The 14,787-nt window shown below is 38.7% G+C and overlaps 1 non-coding gene across 1 annotated transcript; it reads right to left on the reverse strand.

Moving 5' to 3' along the window:
- Positions 1-3,782: 3,782 nt before the first annotated feature.
- LOC118481377 lies at positions 3,783-3,889 on the reverse strand. The gene has a single exon (XR_004865584.1). It is a non-coding gene; the product is annotated as a small nucleolar RNA R71 (small nucleolar RNA).
- Between the last annotated feature and the right edge of the window lie 10,898 nt (positions 3,890-14,787).

Consider the following 14,787-nt stretch of genomic DNA (forward strand, 5'->3'; position numbering starts at 1 on the left):
AATATATATTCTGACCTAGTTTTACCAATTACTCAGCTCTGACGCATCCTTCTTTGTCCAGCTATAAGCTCCTAAGAAAATAAAACATAACCTTTATACATACCTGACGCAGGTCAAATCCATTGACTCGTTATCCATACTTGCATTGACTATTTCCTTCCAGTTTGTGACATTGCATAACCATATGTTTTGCTCACCTACAAGTGCAAGACTTGGTAATTCAAATCATTAAATACCGGGTTTCAAATGTCAATCGCCATTTGATCTGTATGACTTAATTGTCCCTCTCAAACATCTTACCTTCGACGCATTCACATATTTATATTTATATAGACAAAAGTTCTTGATATTCACCAAAATACATATGTTTTATTCCCCCATTTTACCCCCATTTTACGCGTTTTTGGCCGTAAAACCGAGAATCGGATACTTAATCGGGTGTATTTTTGTTTACAGGCCTAAAACAACGTGCCAAATAAGAAGATGAAGAAAACGAGGATTTTTCGGGCGAAACGGCTGAACTACGCAGATTCTGTGAAGAAACTGACTTACAACTGTTGCACGACCGTGCGGTTGGTGGTACTCCCGTGCGGATCCGACAACAGGGCTTAACTCGGCATTGCACAACCAGCGCAATCAAGCGTGCAAGTGATCTCGGGAACGCACTCCCGTGCGGTTGGTGGCACTCCCATGCGGATTCGATGACAAGCCCCAGCCCGGACATGCACTACCAGTGCAGTTTCTCGTGCCAGCCACATCTCGGCAATGCACGATCGTGCAACTCATGGCACGCCCGTGCAGATCTGAAGACCGGTCCAAGATTCGCTGATGTCACACGGTATGGTGAATAGTATACTAAAGTGCACGACCGTGCGATCTGAAAATGTTATAAAAAACAGAAGGGAGCAATCAGTTCGCAACTCTGGACTTTTGGGAGCTTTTCTGGCGATTTATCAGGCTCCGGAGGCTTTGCTTTCACCCGGAATCAAGCCCACATCATGCCGATAAGCTCCGTTATCATTCGGATTCTCAATCTAGTGCTTGTTTATGGTTTGATTTCTTGAATCTTTCTATGATTTTGTTATAATTCAAGCATTTTGGTCGATAATTATGTATTATTGATATGCACAAAATGCAACATATAAATTACATCAAATGTGGCATAAAACTAACCCTTTTTAGTACTAATGTTGGAAAAAGTGTGTTTTTGTCTTCCTTTTGTATTTTCAGGATTAAATGAGCTCAAATGAACAAAAGAAGCAACAAGGCAGCTAATCTAACATAAATACAAGAAAAGGAATAAACGTGGCATGCTCGACCCCCCGACAGCATCTTCCCAAGCAAAACCAAGAGAACAGAAGGTTGAACACGCCTCGTGCTCAGTGAGCACGGGGGCGTGCCCATGTATCTGTAGAAAAGATAAAGTTGTAGAAGCTTCTATCACCCACCAAGGGGGCGTGCCCAGCGGACACGGGGCTGTGGTCAACCCTAAGATTCGCAGAATCTAGGGAAATCTTGATAGTACAGATACGCTTCTGCACACGGGGTCGTGCCCAGCGGACACGGGGGCGTGGTCAGCTAATGCAGACAAACTGCATTTAATGAAGAAAGAGAAGACGGGTAGACACGGGGTCGTGCCCAATGGACACGGGGCCGTGTCCGGGCTTCTGTGCAGGCTATAAATAGGGGTTCTTGGTTCATTTGCAAACCATCCCTTGGCACACCACCTCTCTCACACTTCACCCACCCACCACCACCATCACAACCCACATCCACCACCATCATCCATCATCCATCATCCATCATAGAGTGTGTGAGTAGTCTCGGGATCCAAGATTGATCGTAAGAGTTCTTGACAATCAAAGGCCATGTTTGCCTAAGTCTCTTACATCACTTGGTGAAGACAAGTGTCTAGTGCAATACTTTTTATTTTTAATCTTTTCGCACTTTTTATTTTGTTATGTATTAATGACTTTAATAACTAGTTTCTTATGTTGAAGGTGAATCTTCCTTATCATTTGTCCATGGTGTCTTGGCATTATTTTACTGTCTATATAAAATAAAAGATTTTCACCATTTATATCTCCACGGTCTATATGGAGATATGTTGGCTACCTGGTCGGGGGTTAAGGGAATGGTTTGGTAAGAGTCTTGCCTTGTTCAGTGTATAGATCCTGCAAGGACCTGGGTCAAATTTAGTAGGACCTCCTTCAATACCCACCGGTATTGGATGGTGGGGTTCCAAACTCTTCGATCCCCTCATATGTAAGCTACTATTAAAACATTAACCCGGCTACTTAGGACTGTATCCTCGCTGACTCAGACTACTTAGCCGAGGGTAACGTCACCTTCAAAAGAGGGGCCTTCCACATTACACATTAATAACTTCATTAATTATCTTTCAATAATCCAACCCTTTAGGATTGTATCCTTGCTGACTCAAACTACTGGGTTGAGGGTAACGTCACCTTCAAAAGAGGGGCCTACTACAACAACTAAGATAATCTCTTAAAAAGTGCAAAAGAGCGGAAATAATCAAAGGTTACACTAAACACAAGTCGGATCCAAGTGATTCATCTTGTCTATCTGTTTTTACTTTTATTTTTATTTTTCAGCATTTTTAGTTTTTTTTTATTTTCTAGTTTAAAACCTTTTTCTAAACATTTGATTTGGTTAGACGTTGAGGATAAACCAGTATTAAAAGCTCTTTTGTCCTTGGACGACCTCGGTATCTTGCCAACACTATACTACGCTCACGATGGGTGCACTTGCCCATATGTGTGTTTGGTGTTAGTAAAATATCGTGTTTTATAAATTTAAAACTTGACTAACGTGTAAAAAGGGCTAAAAATATATATAAAAACCTACGACACCACACGTGCATCAAGTTTTTGGCGCTGTTGCCGGGGACACAAGGATTTTAAGAAAGTTAGGAATCAACGGCCTAATCGTTTTTCTTATTTTTCTATTTTTTTTAGGATTTTTCGTTAATTTTTCAGTTTCTGTAGAGCTCAGCACGGGTCGTGCCTGGTCGGACACGGGCCGTGCCCAGCATTGTTACTGGCAGTTTTTATTTCCCGAGTTACAGAGAGTTGAGCACGGAGTCGTGTTGGTGCAACACGGGGCCGTGTCAAACTCCCTAGTAACAGGGATCCGAAAAACAACCATTGTATCTCCGACCACGGGCCGTGTTCACCTGAGCACGGGGCCGTGGTGAAGCTTCTGACCAACGTTCTTTTTGTTTTTATTGCAAGACTTGGAACCCAGGAGCCACATCTGAACTTTCCACGTAGTGTATGAGCTCCAATTCTAGCAGAGACATAAAAGAACCCCTAGACGAACCCGAACGCTTTCTAAGAAGAAGACTTAAAAACCAAGAGAAAGCTTCGGGGGACCCACTTCCAATGGTGGACCAACGTACCCTCATGGATTACCTACGGTCCACCGTAGGTAATCTCGGCGCCGCCTTCAATGCACCGAATGTCGAAGCCAACAACTTCGAACTTCGGCCGCATTTGATACAAATGCTTCAAAACTCCGCAACCTTCCATGGGCTTGCGGACGAGGATCCCCATCTACATATTACTAATTTTTTAGAAATATGTGATACCTTTCAGATCAATGGAGCATCAAACGACGCCATCCGCCTTCGAATGTTTCCATTTTCACTAAAAGACCGAGCTAAGGCTTGGCTTAATACCCTCCCAGTTGGCTCGGTAAACACCTGGGATGAACTGGCCCAAAAGTTTCTATATAAGTATTTCCTTCCTGCTAAAACGGCTAAATTAATGACTGAAATTAATACATCTTCACAAGAGGATGTGGAATCCTTATATGAAACTTGGGAAAGGTTCAAGGAGCTACTAAGAAAGTGTCCTCATCACGGTCTTGCGGTATGGCAACAAGTATCCACTTTCTTTAATGGGTTGTTGCCACACACAAGACAAACACTTGACTCTAGCTCCGGGGACTTTTAGGTAATCGTCGCCCAAATGAAATATATAATCAAATTGAGGAAATTGCTCAAACCAATTGTCAGTGGCACACTCCCCGAGGCAATAAATCTATTGCCCCGGGCGCCCATAAGGTTGATGAAAGCACTTCCTTACAAGCTCAAATCGAGGCCCTTTCTTCAAAAATCAAAAAGTTAGAACTTGCAAAAACGGCCTCGGTTATGGCTTGTGAGGGGTGTGGTGGGCCACATGAAAATTGGAGTTGTATGAAAGAAATAGATAATCAAACATAATCGGTAACTACATTGATAATAGACCTAGGACGTCGGGTCCTCCAACGGGTACCTACAACCAAGGATGGCGTAACCACCCTAACCTTGGTTGGAGAGAACCCAGCAATAGTACTAACTAACAAAATCAACGAACAAACTTTCAACAACCAAGAAACGAGTCACAAAATTTCTCTCAACAACAAGGGGGACGAGAAAGGCTTGAAGATACCGTATCTCGCCTCATCTCCGACACCGAAAAGAAAAACTCGGAGCGATTTCAACAATTGGAATCAAATTTTAGAAATCAACAAGCTAGTATTCAAAACATTGAAAAACAATTAAATCAAATAGCTCAAAATTTCTCCGAGAGACGACAAGGCGCGTTACCAAGTAATACCGAAACCAACCCAAAGGCGCAAGTACATCTCATCACATTGAGAAACCGTACCGTGGGTCCTGAGGAGGCTCCATTACTTCCAACTGAAAGAAGCCAATCTAGCCAAACCACAACTCCACCCACGCCCCAACAAGAGAAGGCTTCTCCACCAATTCAAGAGCCCACCAAGACTCTTCCGGTTCCATACCCCGGTCAGTTAATTCGCCAAAAGACCGATAACCAATTCGCAAAGTTCGAAAATTTACTAAAACAATTGCATGTTAATATTCCATTTATCGAAGTCCTAACTCAAATGCCTAAATATTAAAAATTTATGAGGGACTTCCTCACTCATAAAAGGAAAATTGAATCATTGCAATTAGTTAATTTAGGCAAAGAATGCTCCGCCTTACTACTCACCAAACTCCCGCAAAAGAAGATTGACCTTGGAAGCTTCACAATTCCTTGTTCGATTGGGGAATCCCCCATTCGCAATGCACTAGCCGACCTCGGGGCTAGCATCAACCTCATGCCCGCATCAATGTTCAACCGACTCGGCTTAGGGAAAACAAGCCCTACAAAAATGAGCATACAACTCGCCGATAGGTCCGTCAAATATCCACATGGTGTCGCTGAAAATCTATTGGTCAAAGTCGGTGAATTTGTCTTCCCGGCCGACTTTGTCATACTAGATATGGAAGAAGATACCGAAGTACCACTCATTTTAGGGAGGCCATTCCTAGCTACGGCCCAAGCAGTGGTAGAAATGAATGATGGAACACTAACATTGAGGATTGGGGACATGGAAATGAAGTTTGGAGTTGGAAAGAAAGTAGAAGACGATGACCCGGTCAACTACATGAAGGTCATAGACTCAAGTTTGGACGATGCTCTCCGACGGTGCAGCATGGGATGCAAAACATCCCACTTGGGTAACATATGACCAAGCTTTGGGTCTAGCCAATGACCCTTATAAATGTGACGCACCACAGAGGCATTCCACGGAACTATCCTTAGTTTAGTTTAGATTAATTTTTATGTTTTCTAGTTTAGTTTTAATTTTTAGGAATAAAACACAGTCGGGATGGTGAAGGATACCAAGGGAAACTTGAACCAGCACCCCCATGCACAAAAACAGGGCCACCCGACAATTTTTCCTCATTACAGCAAGATTAGCACGGGGGCGTACCCAGCCAACACGTCCCGTGCCCAACCATCTGCAGAAAATGCCCATTTCAGGTAACTGGACATAGGGCGTGCTCGCTGAACACGCCCCCGTGCCCAGGCTTCTGTTTCTTTTTACTAGTTTCTGTTACTGGCAATCTGAACACGGGGCCGTGCCCGGACACCACGGGGCCGTGTCCAGACGCCTAGTAACACAAATTTTTGCTTTTTCACACCTTTTTACACATTTAATCATTCTAAAAACTTATTTTTGGAACACATTGAGGACAATGTATAATTTAAGTGTGGGGGGATGCTAAAACCTTGAATCTTGCAAGTCCTAATCACAAGCCTTACATAAAACTCTATTGGAACCGCTGAACACCTCAAATTTTTTCAAAAATTTTTCATTTTTTTTTACTTGTCTAGGTTTAATTCGGGAAATTTAAGTTCTAAAAAGGTTATATTTTTACAAATTTACAACCGACAGCGTCGTGATAAAAAGACCAACATAAGAAAATTATGAAATGACATGACAAATCTAGTTAAAATTTGATTATATATACTTGATCACATAAAAACCCATTCCCACAAAAAGTGAGTTTTGAGCCTTTATTGAGCATACAAATACACATCTTTAAACTAAATGCTCATTTTTCGTTTCTTGTGTGAATAGCCGCTTGGTTCTTACAACTCTAGAACTTGCCATGATGATGCATTCCCGGTCCTTACCAACTTAAACCCGAGTAAGTAAACGATGGAGGCATTAGGACTAACCCCTTTTTTTTATTTTACACCATTATTTTTCTTTTTTTTTTTACCACCTACCCAAAATCCCCCTAGTTAACCCCTTTAGCCTAAACCTTTTCATTTCTTAACCCAAAACAAACACCCTTTTTTTACTCACCAAAACCCTTTTTTTATTTTAAACCCTTTATTTTAGTAACAAAGCTCGGTTTCTCTTATGACTTCCTTATATACATGTATATATATATATATATATATGATGAAGCCAAAAAGGAATAAACAAACAAGTTTATCAAAAAGAACTTTGTTTGAAGAAGTGCTTCATCAAAATAAAATAGTTACAAAAATAAAAAGTTTTACGAAAACCGACGCTTTTTACACATTTCGCCCTTTTCTACTAACCACTAACCCAACCACCTACCTTTAACCCAAGCCTAACCCTTCACCCCAAAAGTCCTCTTGATATTTACAAAGGTGTATAGTTAAAAAGAAGGAGGATTGATTGCTTGGCAAGCTTATGGTAGGAGTAAGTTCCATGCCGCTCTCGAGAGATTCACTAAAATACATCTTCGGCCGAGTGTTGAGTGATCCCCCATAAGTTATGTGAACTTGTATATAAATGAAATTTTAAAAAGGCATGTTATACCCTAATAAGTAATTTATCTTATGTAATGTTTTAAATAAATCATGACGAATGGGATTGTAAATAAATAAAAATAAAACTTAATAAAGAATCTTGGAAATCCCTACACTCTATGACAAGCCCAAAACCTTCTCTTCTACCCATTCCATTTGGGAGTGTAAAGCCACATTATAAAGAGTTTTGCTTGAGGACAAGCAAAGATTCAAGTGTGGGGGTATTTGATGTGCGCAAAATGCAACATATAAATTACATCAAATATGGCATAAAACTAACCCTTTTTAGTACTAATGTTGGAAAAAGTGTGTTTTTGTCTTCCTTTTGTATTTTCAGGATTAAATGAGATCAAATGAACAAAAGAAGCAAAAAGGCAGCTAAATCTAACATAAATACAAGAAAAGGAATAAACGTGGCATGCCCGACCCCCCGACAGCATCTTCCCAAGCAAAAATAAGAGAACAGAAGGCTGAACACGCCCCGTGCTCAGTGAGCACGGGGGCGTGCCCAAGTGTCTGCAGAAAAGACAAAGTTGTAGAAGCTTCTATCACCCACCACGGGGGCGTGCCCAGCGGACACGGGGCCGTGGTCAACTATAAGATTCGCAGAATCTAGGGAAATCTTGATAGTACAGATACGCTTCTGCACACGGGGTCGTGCCCAGCGGACACGGGGGCGTGGTTAACTAATGCAGACAAACTGTATTTAATGAAGAAAGAGAAGACGGGTGGACACGGGGCCGTGTCCAGGCTTCTGTGCAGGCTATAAATAGAGGTGCTTGGCTCATTTGCAAACCATCCCTTGGCACACCACCCCTCTCACACTTCACCCACCCACCACCACCATCACAACCCACAACCCACATCCACCACCATCATCCATCATCCATCATAGAGTGTGTGAGTAGTCTCGGGATCCAAGATTGATCGTAAGAGTTTTTGACAATCAAAGGCCATGTTTGCCTAAGTCTCTTACATCACTTGGTGAAGACAAGTGTCTAGTGCAATACTTTTTATTTTTAATCTTTTCACATTTTTTATTTTGTTATGTATTAATGACTTTAATAACTAGTTACTTACGTTGAAGGTGAATCTTCCTTATCATTTGTCCGTGGTGTCTTGGCATTATTTTACTGTCTATATAAAATAAAAGATTTTCACCATTTATATCTCCACGGTCTATATGGAGATATGTTGGCTACCTGGTCGGGGGTTAAGGGAATGGTTTGGTAAGAGTCTTGCCTTGTTCAGTGTATAGATCCTGCAAGGACCTGGGTCAAATTTAGTAGGACCTCCTTCAATACCCACCGGTATTGGATGGCGTGGGTCCAAACTCTTTGATCCCCTCATATGTAAGCTACTATTAAAACATTAACCCGGCTACGTAGGACTGTATCCCTGCTGACTCAGACTACTTAGCCGAGGGTAACGTCACCTTCAAAAGAGGGGCCTACCACATTATGCATTAATAACTTAATTAATTATCTTTCAATAATCCAACCCTTTAGGATTGTATCCTTGCTGACTCAAACTACTGGGTTGAGGGTAACGTCACCTTCAAAAGAGGGGCCTACTACAATAACTAAGATAGTCTCTTAAAAAGTGCAAAAGTGCGGAAATAATCAAAGGTTACACTAAACACGAGTCGGATTCAAGTGATTCATCTTGTCTATCTGTTTTTACTTTTATTTTTATTTTTCAGCAATTTTAGTTTTTTTTTCTAGTTTAAAACCTTTTTCTAAACTTTTGATTTGATTAGACGTTGAGGATAAACCGGTATTAAAAGCTCTTGTGTCCTTGGATGACCTCGGTATCTTGCCAACACTATACTGCGCTCACGATGGGTGCACTTGCCCATATGTGTGTTTAGTGTTAGTAAAATATCGTGTTTTATAAATTTAAAACTTGACTAACGTGTAAAAAGGGCTAAAAATATATATAAAAACCTACGACACCACACGCGCATCAAGTATTGTAAGCCTAAGGTTAAAAACAGTAGTATTCCTTGCTTAACAACAACCATTAGTATGTTAATTATGTTTGTAATGACACTTGAAGCATTTTCTATGTTAATCCTTGATGATTAGTTTGCAACCTTGTTTATTGATGTTGAATTCTTGATTATAGTTAATTATCTTGGATGATTAGTATGTGGTTAGTTGAGATATTTGCAAAAAGAAGCTTAATTAATCATGTATTAGTAGACTTTGAACTTGTTTAACTTGTTTAACTTGTTTAATATGTTTACACCATGATACTAGAAATGGTTAGTGGTTTAATAAGGGGTAATTATTGTTAATCAAGAAAGCTTTCCCTAACGGAAGGACCTTAACGGGTTAAATGGTGTTGTTATAAATTCTTGACATAAGTTGTTAACTTAGTTAGTAGTTCAGGCCAAAATTGCTTTCTTGGTGAATTTATGTTCAAGATTTGTAAAATTAACTCAGTTGTGATTTAATCTAGTTTATGCTTGTCTCGGTGGTTACATTGTGTTTATCGGTGTCACTTTCCTTGATTAAGTGAAGTTAGAAAACTCCTAACGTATGACTAACTTTTCTTTAGGGGATTTTCATAGACATTTGTCAATTGGGCGTTAAAGAACAATTTTAGGTGGTTAAAGTGTGTTCGTCGTTTTAGCTTTCCAAAGAATTGTCATGTTAGGATTCCCGAAAGGGATTCTAATTGTCTTGAAAAAATGGAAAATTGACCAAGTGTTTTAAGTGACAAAACCGACTTAGTTCATATACTTTGGTTGTGTATAAAGCAAGGCAATATATTTATTTTCATATTTGGAGCCTATTATGTTTAAAAAAATATATTTATTTAGTCTTATTTTAGTTTTTAGAAAATCACCCACTTATCTTTCTACTGGTAATTTAATGACAAAGGTTTAGTATTATTCCTCCGCCCACATCCTTGGATCGACACTTGGTTCTTACCGATACTTTACTACATATATGACGGGGTACACTTGCCCTTTCGTGTGTGTTTTAATGTTGAAGTATAAATCATTTTTATAAATTTAAAACCGAATCGTGTGTAAAATTTATTGTAAAAATTTGTATATACGCGCACACGTCAGTTTTAAACGTATCTTGGATAAAACTTGCCTTAAAAATATTTTCTTCTTCGGTCCGTACTTACTTACGAATTCGGACTTTTCATTCCACTTTCCATTTCTTTCTATGTTTTGAATCCGTCTCGCAGATTCAAACATATCATTCATACTCTTTATTCATTCTATGCTTCGAAACCGTCTCACGGATTCTAACATATCATTCATTCTATGTTTCGAATGCGTCTCATGGATTCTAATATATCATTCATACTTTTCGTTCATTCTATGTTTCGAATCCGTCTCACGGATTCTACCATATCATTCATACTTTCTTTCTTTCATCGCATCACTTTCCATTTCATTTCTTATGATATGTTTTAGCATCAATCTTTTACATTCAACTTCATGTGTTGCGTCCCAACACTTCATTCCATACCCTATTTCATGTATCGCGTCTCGACGCGACACTCTACATTCTATTTCCAAGGGCGTTCCCACCCTTCCTTCCTAAGTCTGATTCACATTCCATCATATTCTTAAACTTTTCATTTTTATCTTTCTTTCTTATATTTGATCTGATCCTTTAAGAATCGTTGGACCCTATTTTTTTACTAGTTTGACCAGACATAAGTGAGATGATTTTCATGTTTTCTCGAGCTTCCTATGCTTCTTGTGCATTGGCCAGGCGCGCAATCCACATACTAGTCTCGAGTCATCATGGGAATCATCATCTTGTATCCAGGAAAACCATTTTCAGTTCGTGACTCGTTTATTTAAATCCTTCTAAGGTTTCATTCGTATCCTTAAAAATATACTACCTATCGGTACATACAAATTTTCTCAAAATTCGTGTATCTGAGATTCAATGCTTGCCTTATTACTTGCCTTCACTTCCTTGATAGTCCGCGACTGCGTAACATCCTGATTGTCCATGCAGGCTCACCTTAAAACATACATCATTATTAGTATCAGTACACAAATACCTACTTGTATTAAGTTTTACCTTTTGGTCTTGATCGAGTCTCGGATTGTACGGTCACTATTCACAGAGCACACGGGTTTGAGTTCAAGTACTTACCTCCTCGTACTTGATTTCCCTAAAACCATGGCTCTGATACCAACTTGAAACACCCTAACTTACGTTTATTCTTATTAATGACGCAGCGGAAAATGTGCCTTAAAAATTTTCTTTCTTTACTAAGTACATTGCTTACGTAAAGACTTAGTTACAAAATGTTCAACATTTACTAAAAGAATAAACAATACTCATGATAAAATAATACTACATGTGATTACATAATCCAAGCTAGGTGACCGTTCTTCCCGTACAATCCTTGTTCTTGACTCGATCTTCAATCCTTCTCTTCCTCATAATGATGTTAAGCCCCTACAACCTGCATTCACCACATACATACACATTATTAGGAGTTGGTAACGTTATTCTTAAACTAACAACGCGTTCAAATAACCACTCCGTATTCCTTCTTCTCATGCTCATCTTTTCAAATCGGCTTTCCATGTATAATCATGCATCCCAATTCCTTAAACCTTCACAAGGTCCTTAATGATGTACCTGCATTCTCATTTCATACTCGAGAATGTCATTAGTAATTATCAATACTCAAGGTATTGAAACCATCCTTATGTTTATTCATAATAACCCACCTTCGTATATACATACGTTATTACATACAGACATATAATCTTATTTGCCTATTTTCATGTATATACGGTTACGAACTCTTACTTACTATTTCTACTTACATACACTTATGCTACATATCGAAATTTGTATCTTCACATAATATAGGCATTATACATATCGACCTACACACTTACTTATAGATTTCCTTTCATTTACGCGAGGGAAATTCCGTACTTTTACTATACGGAGAATTATAACATTCATCTATAACCAAACCAACACATAAACCATGGCATAGGATAATCATTTAGAATATATAAACGTTTACAATCGAAACCGGGTGGCTAGGACTACAACTCATAAAACATAAGTTGGAATAGTCATACGTAGTTTAAAATGCTTTTAAACAAATTCGCGTGACAAAACCGAACAAATAAACAATTTTCGATGAAACAAGCCACCATCGCGTCGCACGACGGCCCCTGCTCCCTGCTGTCGCGTGGCGCAACACCCCTTTTTTCCAGCGAGTTGCAGCTACAATGCTGCATATTTCAGAATTTCTTGATTTCACCGTAACGAGCATAACTCTTTCAATATTAATCCATTTTAAACGATTCCTTTTCCTATGCAATCGTAAATTGATTTACTATCATATGAGCTTGTAATATAACATTAGGACTAAGAGAAATCTTACTTAAATCCTTCGACTTTACGTACTTGTTTTCAACTATGTAACCCATACATATTTTTATTGCTAAAACTCGCATAACTTGGATATTCCACAACCAATTGACTCCAAACTTATTTCTATTGTCCGTAAAACATGGCTTTACATTATTATCTAAAAATCTTTACCCCGGGTCCTTAATCTTTACGTGTTTCATTATTAATACAAAACTTATGCACATTTATTCGACCCGTTCGTATTATTGTCAAACAACTCTTTTATTTAAGGTCAAAAGCTAAGTCTTTTGACCATTAACCTAACTCTTTTATTTAAGGCCAAAAAGGAATAAACAAAAATCTCATGGAATTTGGGGTGTTACATTACTCTCATGCTCGCCACTACAACAACATTGGCTAAACGTATTAGTGATCCTTGGACCGTCTAGTAACAATAACGTATCCATTGGCTAAACCCCTTCTTTTTACCCAACCTTCCAACTCATTGCGGGATATAAAATCCTAAGTGAAAAATATATATAACATTTATAATAATTTTTAACAAAAAAATATAAATGTATATATAACATTTATAATAATTTTTAACAAAAAAATATAACATTTATAATACATTTTAAAAAATATATAACGTTTATAGTAAAAAGGCTCACCAGCGTCTTGTTGTACGCACGAGGCACCACTAACGAAAAAGTTATTGCCATAGTCTTCTTGTCCGTACGAGGCACCGTAACCGGCTTCATAATTCGGACACCCGTAACCATGATCACCGTTAAGCACAATAACCTGAAAAAAAAAACGGTTAAAAGATAACGACACATCTAAAGCCTTCTTAATAATAAGTAAATATATGTTTACCTCATTCAGATTTAGCAACAACGGTTTGCGGGGCACGACAAACTAAAAAGAAACCAGCCGGTAAAGAGCCGGTAAAGGGTAATGGTAAATTTTACCGCCAAATACAAAAAAGTAAATAAATACTTACTTCGTTGAGGTATGGAAACAACGATTCCTTATGATGAGGATGAAAGCGGACACGACCTCCTCCGCGTGATCATCATTTCTTCTCCCATCGTAAGAATCAGGGACAACAGGCCCCTCCAAAAACAAACAGTGTGTTGTGTTTTTCATAAACAAAAAAAAAAGAAAACAAGTTAAAAAAATGCTATACCTCACTACTTCTCGGAATGAACGTACTCGTGTTTGTGCCGACGACTCGCCGAAAATATAATTAAGATTGAACCAAGATATGGTGGAATCGAATATAAAGAAAAAACAAAGTGAAGAGAATGAATTTTATCAATCGTTTTCATCTTCCTCGATTATAAAGGCTAACCCGAATGCAAAATCAATACCAATACGGGTCGTATTGGCCTATACGACCCGTATAGGGCTGATGTAATATTCACTTCCATCACTTTCTATCACTGTTGAGTGACAGAAAGTTAAACTCGTACTTGATACGGATCGTATAGGCCTATACAATCTGTATAGGGTTTGCATGTGTGAACCATATCAGTCAGAGTTGAAAGACAACCTTGTAACAATACATATCGTATAGCCCTATACGATATGTATTGGAAAAGCATGTGAAGACAATGTCAACCTTTTCCTGGCCTTGGAAATTGAATTAACCTAATACGGGTCGTATAGGCCTATACGACCCGTATATGCGGTGTGTATTTAATTTCTCAAAGTGTCCCAATAATACGACCCTATAATTATGACACGTGTACCCCAAGGATTTTTTATTATATGTATAGATTTGAGGGAAACACTGTTTACACTCTATAATTTTTAATATATTTTTTTATAAAATGGCCATGAGTGGACTAGAGAGAAAACATAATGATAAAAATATAAAAAGTATTATTTAATTAAATTGAGAGATCATCTAGTTGTTTTTAGTGTGATTAAATATAATTGTTTTTAATGTGATTAAGAGTTGAATTGATGGAATGGATCTGAATGCTCATTTTTTTTAAACGGCCAACAAATCAATCCCGAGTACTTTTGGGGGACTTACTGGACAAACAGAGTACTCCGAGGGTAACCCGAGTCGTCCACTACCACTTCCGGGGAAAACCCAGTAACCCACCCGTCCGTAGGCACGACAGTGAAATTACTAGCAAAACCCGTTTGGTTTAAGGATCGAACCTAGGTTTCCCAAAGTCTCCTATCATTGCCCACCAATGTCTCACTCCTTTTTTTGCATCAAATGAGAATCGAACTTGAGTATTCAAAGAAGAACTCAA

The sequence above is a fragment of the Helianthus annuus genome, chromosome 8 (assembly GCF_002127325.2).
Source record: "Helianthus annuus cultivar XRQ/B chromosome 8, HanXRQr2.0-SUNRISE, whole genome shotgun sequence".
NCBI lineage: Eukaryota > Viridiplantae > Streptophyta > Magnoliopsida > Asterales > Asteraceae > Helianthus > Helianthus annuus.